The sequence below is a fragment of the Balaenoptera musculus genome, chromosome 10 (genome assembly GCF_009873245.2).
Source record: "Balaenoptera musculus isolate JJ_BM4_2016_0621 chromosome 10, mBalMus1.pri.v3, whole genome shotgun sequence".
NCBI lineage: Eukaryota > Metazoa > Chordata > Mammalia > Artiodactyla > Balaenopteridae > Balaenoptera > Balaenoptera musculus.
The window spans coordinates 102,952,856-102,964,920 of NC_045794.1; the positions used below are offsets into that span (position 1 = coordinate 102,952,856).

At 58.0% G+C, this 12,065-nt stretch overlaps 1 protein-coding gene across 2 annotated transcripts in view; it reads left to right on the forward strand.

Moving 5' to 3' along the window:
* The window catches only part of TAFA5 (TAFA chemokine like family member 5), a 208,304-nt gene that overhangs the window by 63,549 nt on the left and 132,690 nt on the right, over positions 1-12,065 (forward strand). The window lies entirely within an intron of this gene.

The following is a 12,065-nucleotide window of genomic DNA, read 5'->3' on the forward strand; positions in this document are numbered from 1 at the left end:
GGAAGGAGCTGCTCCCGGGAGGGAGGGATGACCGGCTCCCTCCACCTCTTGCCCCCACTACTGGAGCGGGCCTCACCCACAGCAGGAGCGGCCGCCCTCCAGGGAGCAGTGGTCACGGCGCATTTGGTCTTGCTTCCAGCTCACCGAGCAGGGCTGCGGGAGTATCGGCTCCTGGATGGACAGCTTCTGCAGGTCCGGGAGACTGAGATCAGGAGGCCCGGGGGGAGCTGCTGGGTGGTTTCCTGACTGCCCTGCCGTGAGCGAAGGCTGCTCTCCCACCCACCTGTCTAGGGCAGTGCCCCCAGGACCACGTCGGGCTCCTTCCCTAGGACTGTCCCTCCTGAGCCCAGCCACTCTGGGAGGGCGGCGCAGACTGCTCCGCAGCTGTTCTCTTTAGAAGGGGTGCCCTGGATGGCAAGGGTGCCTCGGCCTGGGCTCCCCAAAGCAGCCCGAGACGAGGCCGGGCCTGCAGGTGGTGTTTGGGAGCGAGCGGAGGGAATGGCTGTGAGGACGGGATTCGGGAGTCGGGAGGGGGGGGCAGTGAACGGTGCGGGGAGGGTGGTGTCAAGTCCCCGCTGTGGGCAGCTGGGCTCTGCCCTGGTGCAAGCAGAGGAAGGCTGCCCACAGCAGAATAAGCAGAGACTGTTACCCAGAGACTGGGGCATGGCGGGGGGCTGGGGAGGCAGCTGTACCAGAGAACAGAGGCCGGGTTCCAGGTGCCTGGCAGAGGCTGGGCCTGGGGAGGCTGGGCTGCCGACCAGAGCGGGGCGTCCCTGTGACTCACTAAGGGCATGTTTGGCTCCTCCCGGGTGGTCCTACGTTGGGATCAGGGAAAGAAACAAGGGAAGCTGGGGGTCACTGCCCACATGCTGAGCGTCTGGGCTGATAGCTGTAGGGTGGCCTGGGGGTCAGAGTTCCGTCGTCACGTGTGGTCTGACCAGTGTCCGTACAATGCCACGTGCCTCCTAGTGGCCAGGGCAGGACAGATGACAGGGGTTGGGGCCTGTGGTGGCGAGATGGGGGTGGAGCAGGAACCACAGCCTGCCAGCCTGGAGCTTCTCTGGGGGACGCTGGCCATGGTCAGGGGCGGCTGGGAGGCTGGCTGGAGCCCCTGGAGGGCCCACAGCCTCAGGCTTGGGGTGGGCCTGGGAACATGTGGGGGCCCACTCAAGGCCAAGTGCTGGGCAGGGGCTTGGGGCCCGAGAACACACAGCGGGCGTGGCCCTCCTCGGGTGCCGGCGTGGGAGACAGGCGAGCTCTCCCAGATGTGGATGTTAGAACAGGAAACACAGATGTCCCCAGATCCGGTTCCTATTACAACAGCAGCTGTGGGGAAGCCTCCGGTTCTAGCTTGAAAAGCACAAGATGCTCAATCCTAGCGGCATTTACAGAAATGCTCAAAAGGCTGGGGCGCCAGTCTTTCACCATTTCTGGCTCTGCTTGGCTCAACCTGGCTTTCTTTGCCTGCTTCGAGCAGAATCTGGCATTTTTCTCCCTCAGATGGAGGCCTTGCAATGTCTGCATAGAAGGCTTGTTATTCTCAGGTCTTAGCTTTGGGAAGTCCTCTGCCACGTTAGACCTCCATCTTGCCACCCACCCAGCCCCCTGTTCAGCCGTCAGGAAGCCCCTGTTGGCCCCAATCACAGCATGTGCCTCATGGGGCTGGGATTGCCCAGGAGTAGCGTCCACTCCCTCCAGGCACAGGCTTAGGAGAATGGGTCTGGGTCTTTTTCCCTCCTGAATGCTCCTTGCCTGGACCAGAGCTAGGCATAGGTAGGGGATGGATGGATGTATAGCTGGGTGGATAGAAGGATGGAAAGATATATAGATGGATGGATGGGTGGACGGGTAGATGGATGGATGGATGAATAGATGTATGATGGATGTACAGATGGATGAATAGATGATGGATGGATGTACAGTTGGGTAGATAGAGGGAAAGATGGATAGGTGGATGGATGGATAATGAATGAAGGATGGATGGATGGATAATGAATCATGGATGGGTGGATGGATAGATAGACAGATGAATACGTGTGTGGATGGATGGATGGATGTACAAATGGGTAGTTAGAAGGAAAGATGGATAGGTGGATGGATGGATGGATGGATGGATGGATGGATGGATGGATAATGAATGAAGGATGGATGGATGGATAATGAATCATGGATGGGTGGATGGATAGACAGATGAATACATGTGTGGATGGATGGATGGATGTACAAATGGGGAGTTAGAAGGAAAGATGGATAGGTGGATGGATGGATGGATGGATGGATGGATGGATGGATAATGAATGAAGGATGGATGGATGGATAATGAATCATGGATGGGTGGATGGATAGATAGATGAATACGTGTGTGGATGGATGGATGGATGTACAAATGGGTAGTTAGAAGGAAAGATGGATAGGTAGATGGATAGATGTGTGGACGGATGGATGGATGGATGGGTGGGTGGGTGGATGGATAATGAATGATGTATGGGTGGATGGATGGCTGCATGGACAAATGGATGGACGGATGGATGGATGGGTGGGAGGACAGGTGGAGGGATCATGAGTGGATAAAGAGATGGATGATGGATGGTGGACTAATGGATGTACAGATGGATGATGGATGGGTGAAGAGATGAAGTAGCTCTGAGAATGGTATAGCCTCTTTGGGTAGCGAGGACTGGCAGGTGGACCCAGCCCTTCCTTGCCTGACTCTAGGCAGACCCTGCGCTCCCTGAGCCTCCGTTTCCTCAGAAGCACGTGGGAGCCTCTGCCTCAGGAGGTCTCTGTGAGGACCACCTGTGACGAGCAGTGCAGGGCAGGGCTCCAGCCATGATCACAGCCCGGTGCTTGTGCCCAGGGGCCGCCCTGCCTGCTCTACTGCTCACCGCAGTGGTCTGGGGGCTCATGCTTGTTGACACAGTGGGTCTAGTTCCTTCCTCTCCCTCTGCCCCGCGGTGTCCCCTCCCATGGTTTGGCGGCAGCCATCACCCTGCCCCGTAGGAAGGGGCTCCCGTTGTCTCGAAGGTTTTGCTACAAAGAAGCTGCTCTGAGTCACGTGTGAAGGGCTTTGTTCTACGCCTGCAACCTGCTCTGGGCATATTCTGAGGACGTGACTTTCAGATTTAGGGTTGGGACATCTTGAATTTGACTATATTTCCTCAAGGACTCTTCAACAGGAAATCATTGTTTCTAAACAACACCAGAATCTCCATGTTTGCTTCGCAGAGGGGCAGGTGAACCGTCACTTGGGTGATATGAGCCGGCTGCACGCATCCTGCCCTTCGCTGCCCCCGAGGCCCGCAGGAGGGCAGCGTGTACACAGCTGTTTCAGGGACTGGGGGCACCAGGAGCCCACCGCGGCCAGTGGTTCCCTCCCAGGCTCCTTAGGAGACACTCTGAGCGAATGGGAGGTGTCAAGTTCACCTAAAGTGCGAGCGTGTGATTTACCGCTTGATTTCACAGGGGAGGGCAGGGCAGGGCAGCCGCGGTTGGGGCAGAGAGCTGCACAGGTGCTGCCGCGCAGGTGGGCTGGCGGAGCAGGCGAGCCGGCCAGGTGAGGGGGAGCCGCCGGCCCCCAGGAGGCCGGCCTGGGGCGGCATGTGTGCTCCTCCATGAAGCCCTCGCTCCCTTTCCCCACCCCTCACTCAGTCCTCACCCGGGTGTCACACCCTCTGGGCGGGCGAGGTCCTCAGGGTGCAAAGCTCCCAGATGCAGCCCTGCTCCCTTGGAGGCCGGGGCCATGGCTGTCGGGGTGCGGGAGGGGACGGGGTGCCAGGAGGCGGGTTCAGCACGAGGCTCCTGCCTGAACCTGGCCGGATGGCGAGCTCCAGAAACCGGCAAGGTGGTCCCAGAGCAGGGAGACGAGGGCTCAGCATGGGCAGCTGTGAGTGCCAGGCAGGGCGGTTCGGCACCGGCTGGTGGGTTTTGCTGAGATCATCACCTTTCTTTTCTGGGGGTGCTGGAGGGGCCCACAGGAGAAGTGAGAGCGAAAGAGCAAATGCTCCCTGCCGTGCGGGTCTGTCTGCGTCTGAGGCTGACCCTCCCTCTGGCCTCAGACGTCCTGCAGCACAGCTGGTGGCGAGAGAATCTGACCCGCACGCCCGCCCCCAGCCCCAGCCTCAGCGTTCTGGTCCCCCTCCCTCCACTAGCGGCCTTCCCGTCCACCGCATCCTCCATCTCCTCCCGGGCGTCTGCCCTGCTCCCTCCTTCTGCTCTAGAGAGAGGAGAGAGACGGTCTGGAGCTCACTCCCCCGACCCCAGCGCTGGGTGTAAAGGGCTAATGGCGGAGTGAGCCCTGCCAGGGAATCTGCCCTGTACCCTTTACACAGAATCAAAACTTGAGCGCAAAGATTCCGTTCTGGGGGTGACTCCGGACAAGGGCTGCCTGGCACGTCTTGCTAGGGCTGCCACACGATGAGCCCCGCCCCCAGACCTCCCTGCCCCTTCCACGCGTGCAGAGGGAACGGAGGGAAGAAGACGTTGCTGGGGGCCAACCCTGTGCAGTGCCCGCTGCCTGATTAGCTCCGGTCCAAGTCCTGAGCTCTCAGGAGGGATCGAGGGACACAGGGGCTAACAGCTGGCCAGCAGTCACACCGCCGGCCAGGGCTGAGTTGGGCCTGGGGCTGTGGCCCTCCCAGCCAGAGCCCTAGCCCTTTTCTTAACCTCAGGCCGCTGCTGGCTGCTGGTTGGACCCCTTCCCCTGGCCCCATCGCCCTCTCTGATCTCCTTCAACCGTGCGGCAGTGCTGGGGACCCACCCTCCTGCTCTCGGGGACGGGCCAGGGGTGGCTCTGTGTATCCTGAACCCCCGTCAGCCTGAAGGACAGGCAGCCTGGGCGCGGGGTCCATCCCCGCTTGACCCCCGGGTGCATGACTAAGTGGGCACTGATAACAGACAGCCCTGCCCTCAGTGCTCAGCTTTCCCACCTGTGGGATGGGGACCCTTGCTGCTGTGTGCACAGCACTTAGCGCAGTCCGGGGACGTGGTGAGGACTCAGGGCGGGGCAGCTACTCAGGGAGGGGTCGTCGTGGGAGATCAGCGGGCCTGTGGCCGAGCTCCGTGGATGCACAGACGTCTGCTCAGAGGATTGTGGGGACTTGCAGACCTAGGCGTTCCTGGCAGCTGCAGGGCCTGGCCCAGCCCGATGCCTGAAGTGACGCCTGTGGGTGATGGGGGCCTGCAGTCACCGGGGGGGGGCACAAGGGCGACGCAAGCAAGACCCTTCCTTGGGCACACATGGACCCGGCTTCCACGCAGAATCTAGAGCTCCAGGAGGTGAGCTCAGACCGGGCTGCAGGATGACAGAGCTGGCTGTCCTGTCAATTCTCAGGTGCTGGGAGAGTGGTCTGGGAGCTGCCAGCACCCGCCAGGGTGGCCGGGGGGGCGTCCTTTCCTCGTAGACCCCCTGCCCGGTAACCCCTCTGCTGAGGTCTCCCCTCCCTCCCTGGCACCTCCTGGAACCCACCTCAGATCTTTTCTCAACCGACCCCCTCTGGACCCAAGAGATGTCGTCTGGTGTCTCAGCCTCAAAAGGCCCCATAGGGAGGCCCCCACGTTGTCCCCACCCCCCCCAGGTCTCCTCCATCAATTCCAGACCCTGCCATCTGCCCACTCCCATCTCCCCTTAGATTCCTATAGTTGGCCCCAAACTGAGCTTGTCTGAAACCAAAGACTCCACCCGGTCCCGACAGCCAGCCCCTCACACGTCTGCTCCCCGGTATCCAGGCCTCCTGTGGATCTTTCCGTAACCGTCTCTAAACCACTGCCCGTGTGTGACCACTTCCGAGTGACTCCCCCATGGGATCCCCGCTCGTCTGGATTATCGGTGACCTGAGCGGCCTCCCTGCATCCTCCCTGGTGAGCCAATGGCCTCTTCTCTTTAGGACACCCACCCTGGTCCCATTCGAGCTTTGCTGTGGTTCAGCCGTGAGCACAGAGGCCTGTGGATTCGGCAGCACGATGGCCGAGCCTGGGATTCCCGAGAGTGGCCCTTCCTCCGCCTGCCCTATCCTTGCTAACCTTCCCCATTTCACCCCTTGCCCCTTCTATGGGCTCTTGGCCAATTCAGGTAACCATGCAATTTGAGCATCACAGTGTGGTCTGGGTGCCCTTCTGTTTTGTGGCCTCTGGGATGGCTTGTCTGGGGGTGAAGCTGGAACCTTCCAAGGACACTAGGACCATGGGGGGGAGGCAATCAAGCTCAGGGTTTCCTTTGTGAGCAGGCTGGCCCAGCCCTCCTGTCCCAGGTGCGTGTCTGCAGCTCCCAGGGAACCTCTCCTCTGTGTTTCCCAGTGTCAGGCCCTGCTTACTTGTCACATTAATTAATTATTCTTGCTGACGGGGGGCCAGGTCCTCTAAAGTGACCTACACATGCAGGCTCATCCATGTAAATGGTGGTGGTCACTTTCCAGCCGCCCCCACAGCCCTTGCTTTGATCCCAGTGAGGGTGAGGCCCGCAGCTCTGGGGGCTGCCCTCCAGGCCTGTTCTCCTCGCCCGTACCCGGGAAGAGGCAGAGCTATGGCCCAGTGTTCTGGTCTTTCCCAGGGCATCTGCAGCCCCCAAGGCTGCACTGGATTTGCCCCAGGTCTGGATCCCCAACTCCTCCCCATCGTGGCTTCCTGTGCTTGAGGCCTCCATGAGGCTGCGGTTTCCTTGTCTGGCATGCTCACCAGCAAATCGGTCCTCTCTGAGAACCCTAGACTCAAGTCCCCTGGCCCCTAAGCCTGCCAGCTGGGTCCCCACCTGCTGCATCTTCCTGGTCCTCCCCCATCCTGGGACACACCACTGATTCTCTTCCACTTGGGTGACTTCTCCCTATCAGCCAAGGCCAACACTCCTGCCCCTTCTGCTGTCATGGCCTTTGGTTGTTAGAATGTGACACTTATTTAAAAACATAGCTGTGACAGTCTTAATTTTGTTTGTATCTTTATCTTTCTAGATGAATATCACTGCCTCATTCTCTTCAACAAGTGCAGACTATTACATTATATGGACAAAACACAATTTATTTACAGTATTTTTATGATACTAGGTTTTCTCAAATCACAGAGCTTAAATGACGCATGTTAGAAAAAAAATCAAATAACAAATGAGGGTTCAAAATGAAAAGCAAGATTCTGCCTCTGTCTTCCCCACACCCTGACCTTTTCCCCAGAGACAAAACTGTTCATCATCTGGTCCTTCCTACTGTAAGTTTTATTTATTTATTTTTACCCAGTGTTGTGGCTGTAAGTGCTGACTTAAATGTTTATTCCTTGACCCACCACCTCTGATCAGCCTGGCCAGGGCCTCAGCACCCCTCACTCTGAGCCGGAAGAAAGCAGAAGGCCTGCTTCAACACCATACCTTCCTTTGTTCCACATAATTAAAAAAAAAAATCAAGGTTTAAGAATGTATGTTTATCTTTCTACTATAAACACTTTTCTGCGCTTTGTCTACTTGTGGATTTAAAAACTTCTAAAGAAATCAATGGCATTTACAATACTACTCCATAAATATTGTTCAGCAAAGATACTGGATTTGTGACCAGAACTATGAAGAAAGAGATATAACATTTTACAGTGAAGGTTTTACCGGTGGAAGATTCTTCCAAGTGTGAGGGCCTAATGTGTTTTTAAGCACATTCTTTACAGCTTATTTCATTTCTGAAGAGTCAAAGATGCTAGATTTTCTTTTATCCCATATTCCCACATCTGATTCCTTGATTCCTTTCTCTGCTGGAGTGTCACTCCAGGTCAACTTTTGTCTCGGGTGCATGGCCAGTCAACTGAACTCTTGTGTGCCCTTAAATGGGAAACTGTGTTGGCAGTCTAGCTGGGTATAAAATTCTAGATGCTGAAACTTTTCCCTTTAGCACCCAGTGACCTGCTCCAGTGTCTTCTAGAAGCCGTGTTGCTAATGGAAACCCTGGTGCCTCCATCTGTTTCCAACTTCACAAAACACACCATATTGGTTCTTTTTATTCTGCCAGCTTCTCAGAGTTTCTTGCATTTCTTGGGTCTCGGTCTGTCTGTTCAACCTACTCTGAGTCTGGGGGCTGCAATCCGAGTATGTGTGTTCAGTTGTCTGAGTTTTCTCCTCTGTGTTGCATTTTTTCTCCTCCTTTAGAATTTCTATAAGTGAAAGTTCGACGCCCAGGATATGCCCTGCATGTTTCAATTTTTACCAACCTTCCCATCTCTCTCTCCATGTGCTCTCTGCCTGGGAAGTGTCCTTTACTTTCCACACACCCCTGTTTCCAGTCATGCCCATTTTACTCCTCAGGGCATCCCCTGGAGCCTAAAATCGGTTAGTCCTGTTGATTCCCAAGACTTTCTTCTTGTTCTCCTGTTTCCCTTGTTTTTTCATGGTACCTTATTTTTTTTTTTTTACTGGTGCCACATTCTCTCAAATTTCTTTGAGAAAGATGTTATTTAGAATTATTATTATTACTTTACTTTTCCCTGAGTCATTACTGATTTCTGCCTCCTAAGGGTTAAGTGTTAGAGTATACCTGTCCTGGGTCTTCCTTCTCTTCCTGTAAACACCTGGTGGCCCTGCCTGCCAGGTCCTCTCTGTACAGGAATAAAGGTTGATGTGAGTACAGGCACTGGTCAGTGTGAGTCACCCTTGTCCTGGGTAGCAGCAGGCTTCTTGCTTAACCAGGAGAGTTGACCGTAGGTTCTCTGGGAAAAGGCAGGGTGTATGGACAGATGGGCATCCCTGGAAGAAGCAGGGGAGCTGGTGGAGAAGCAAGGTCCCAGGCTACCCTGATGCTGGCTGGCTATAACCTGGGGATATTTGTCCACCTCCCCCCTGGGGGACGGTCCTGCCTCTGACCTCCGTCCCTGCCTCTGACCTCCGTCCCTGCTTGCTGTGGATGGCCAAAGATCTCCACTCTGCCCTGCTCTGTCTCTCTCCTGCTCTCACTTTCTCAGGAGACCAGGAGACTCCAGGCCTTGTTTGTGCCAGAGGCCTTTTTGGCAATCTGGTGATGCCTGTGAAACATTTCTCAGAACACCATAAAAATGTATAAGATTACTAAGGAAACCAATTATATCGAAATGTAATTTCAAATGTTGGGAAACCTATTTTGATATAGTAATATGTTTGCTTCTTTATTAAAACATTACATAAAAATGTCTGGCGGTGGGACAACCATAATTTGAAGTCAGGGTGATATTTCAAGCTGTCTGCAAGAGCTGTAATGTGATATGAAGATTCCTGCAATTTCTGGTAGTGACAAAATCACAGTTACACCTAAACTCTTGTGAGCCTGCATGCTCACTTGAAGGGAGTGTCAAACTTCAGTTAAAGACACATTAAACAAAAGGCACATTTGCCCCATCTGGTCCTTACCTCCAGCCCTCTGGGGACTGTCCCCAGGCAGAAGACCCCTCCCTTTTTGGACAGCATTCTTCTGGCTCTGGCCTCAGCTAAACCTGCCTGACAGCAGCTGTCTCCACGATGCCCCCCGTGAGCACCTGGCCTGTACCTCTTGGAGGCATTGCCTCCCCTCTGGAGTCACAGGTGCTGATGCTGGAGGACCTGGACCTCCTTCCAACATCTCCGGCTGCAGCCCCTCCTCTTCTCTCCAGCAACTGGCCCCAAGACTCCCCACCCTTCCTGGCCTGCAGATTGTCCTCATTTTGATTCCCGACACCATTATGGCTTTATTATTTTTTTTAAGCATCTCTCTAATCAGACCCTGGGTGTCCCCTCCCGAGGTATGTGCGGTACTCACTCTGCCATCTTAAGCTCACTTCCCAGCGGCACCGTGGGCCTCCATGGTGTGCACGGTTAACCCACTCCTGTGGGCACCGACCACGGGGCCCCCCGGTTGTCACCTGTTACCTCTTCTAAGGGCACAAACTATGCCACACACGTTTCCTTGCAGAAGGTCTCAGAGCCGGAGGAGGACGCTCGGGTCCCCACAGCACAGCACCTCCTGCTGCACTTGTTGAAAATAAATTTACACCACGTTTCTGCTTACAAACTTTCTTTTCTTAATTCCCTTTCTAGAAGGCTCCTCCAAATGGTTAGTTTGTTTGTAAAAGTTCCCCTGGGGAATTTAGAATACTTTAAATTTTCGAAATTTCAAGTCATAGGCACCGGATCAGGGCCCAGTGGATGTCAGAGGCTGGCCTTGTTTCCTGCTTGAGGCCCCTTTGGGGTCCTGGATATGCGTGTGTCATAAGCACTGGGTGACCCTTAAGCCTTCTGAGGAGGAGAGCTCTGCAACAGGTGAGGACTGAACGCCAGTGACCTTGGTGGAGGTCAGGCTCTGTTGCGTCAGGAAGGGGGGCTCTTCAGAGGCTGCTGCAGGTGGGGTTTCCTACAAAGTGGCTGGGGGTGAAGGCCAAGGACCAGGGTCAGGCTGTTACAGGACATGGGGCTCTGAGGGGCTGTGCAAGGGGAGAGAGCCCCCCACCAGGGCAGGGCCTGAGCTGCACGGCCTGTCTGAGGCTACGGCCCCTTCTCCAGGTGGGGTCTCAGACCCGGCGTTCCCGTCTCGCAGACTTGATGCAGCTGGAGTGTGGGATTGCTTCTGGGGTGGCCTCCCCTCTGACCTGGGGCTGGCACAGCACCTCAGGCCAGGCAAGCTTGGAACTGGTCCTGGAGGACTTGGTGTCAGTGTCCCCAGATGTACACGGAGGGCCTTGACCTGTCTGACCTCTAGGAGCCCTCCCAGGACCGGCCTCTTTCCCTTCCTGGCACGGAAATGTCTGTGCAGGAAGGAAGCAGCTTTCATGTGCACCCCTGGGCCTGCTTTCCAGGCCTGACGCTCACCAGGACCCTCTGAGGGTGGGTCCCGTCCTGTCCTTGTCCTCCACCCACCCCACACGGTGGGGTTAGGTTCACCCAGAGCCTCCCACCCTCACCCCCAGCCAAAGCTCTTTGCTGGGCATTTGGAATTGAATTGGAAATTCAATGCAGGAAAAAACTGCCTTGAGGCCTAGATACTGGCCTCTGGGGCGACTCTAAACAGGACCCAGATGCCCCAGCTCTGGGGCTCAGGGATGGTGAGGAAAGTCGGCTGCAAGCGAATACCTGCCCTTCGCAGAGGCCGGAGGAGGCCGGGCCAGGAAGGGGCCCGCTGTTGCACGGGGAGCCGCCCCGGGCACTGACGGTGCGCCCACGCACGCGGGGCAGCTGCTGGCCTGGAGGATGGCACAGACTAGGGCCGGCATGTGGAGCGAGCGTGTTTCCAGGCCGAGGTGCCGTTTTTTTCAGAAGCCCCCGCGGGTCAGTCCCGGGCAGTGGCGACGCCTGGGCCGGGTTCCCCTGCCTCCTGGGGCCTTAGGGCGCGGGGGGCTGGGCGCACCGGAGGCCGCGCGATACCCGCTCCGGCCCCCGCCGCGGCCGCCTCTGCAGTGAGGCCCCTGCGCGCCTAGGTGGAGCCCGACCCGCGGTTTTCGGCCGGACCGGCCTCGCCTGACCCGCCGGCGCGCCAGGCGGGGGCGCTGCAGGGCGGCGGGGGTCCCCCGGGTCCCCTCCGCGGCCCAGTACGCATCGGCGGCTCGGCGGGCCGGGCGGAGCGCAGAGGGCGGCGGGCGCGGGCCGGAGTCCGAGCGCCGTGCTGCCCCTCCCGCCGCCTCCCCAGAGGGGCCGAGCTGAGCGGGCAGTGGGCACGCGCCGAGGGCCGGAGCGGCGGCATCCCGTGGGCGAGGCGCGCATTCTCGCCGGCCCCACCTGTCGGCGCGGGCGCCACCGGTCCCGGCCTCGGCCCCGGCCCCCGGCAACGCCAGCCGGGCGGGCGGCCCGCGGGAGCGCCGGCCCGGTCTCAACCGGCCACCGCGGCGGAGGCGCGAGCTCCCGGAGCGCGGAGGCCGGCACCGTCCGAGGGCGACCGGGCCGCGCAAGTTCTCTCCCTGCGGGCTGGGCCCGGCCGCGCGGGCCCCGGCGGCGGCGATGGTGCGGCGGCCCCGCGCCCTGCGCGCAGCCCTGGCCCCGCGCCCGGTTTTCCGAGGCGGCGGCGCGGCCCCCTGAGCCCCGGGCCGGAGCGAGCGCGGCGGCGGCGGCTTTGGAGAGGAAGGCGACGCCGGGCAGCGGCGGGAGGCGACAGGCGGCCAGCGGCCGGGCCGTT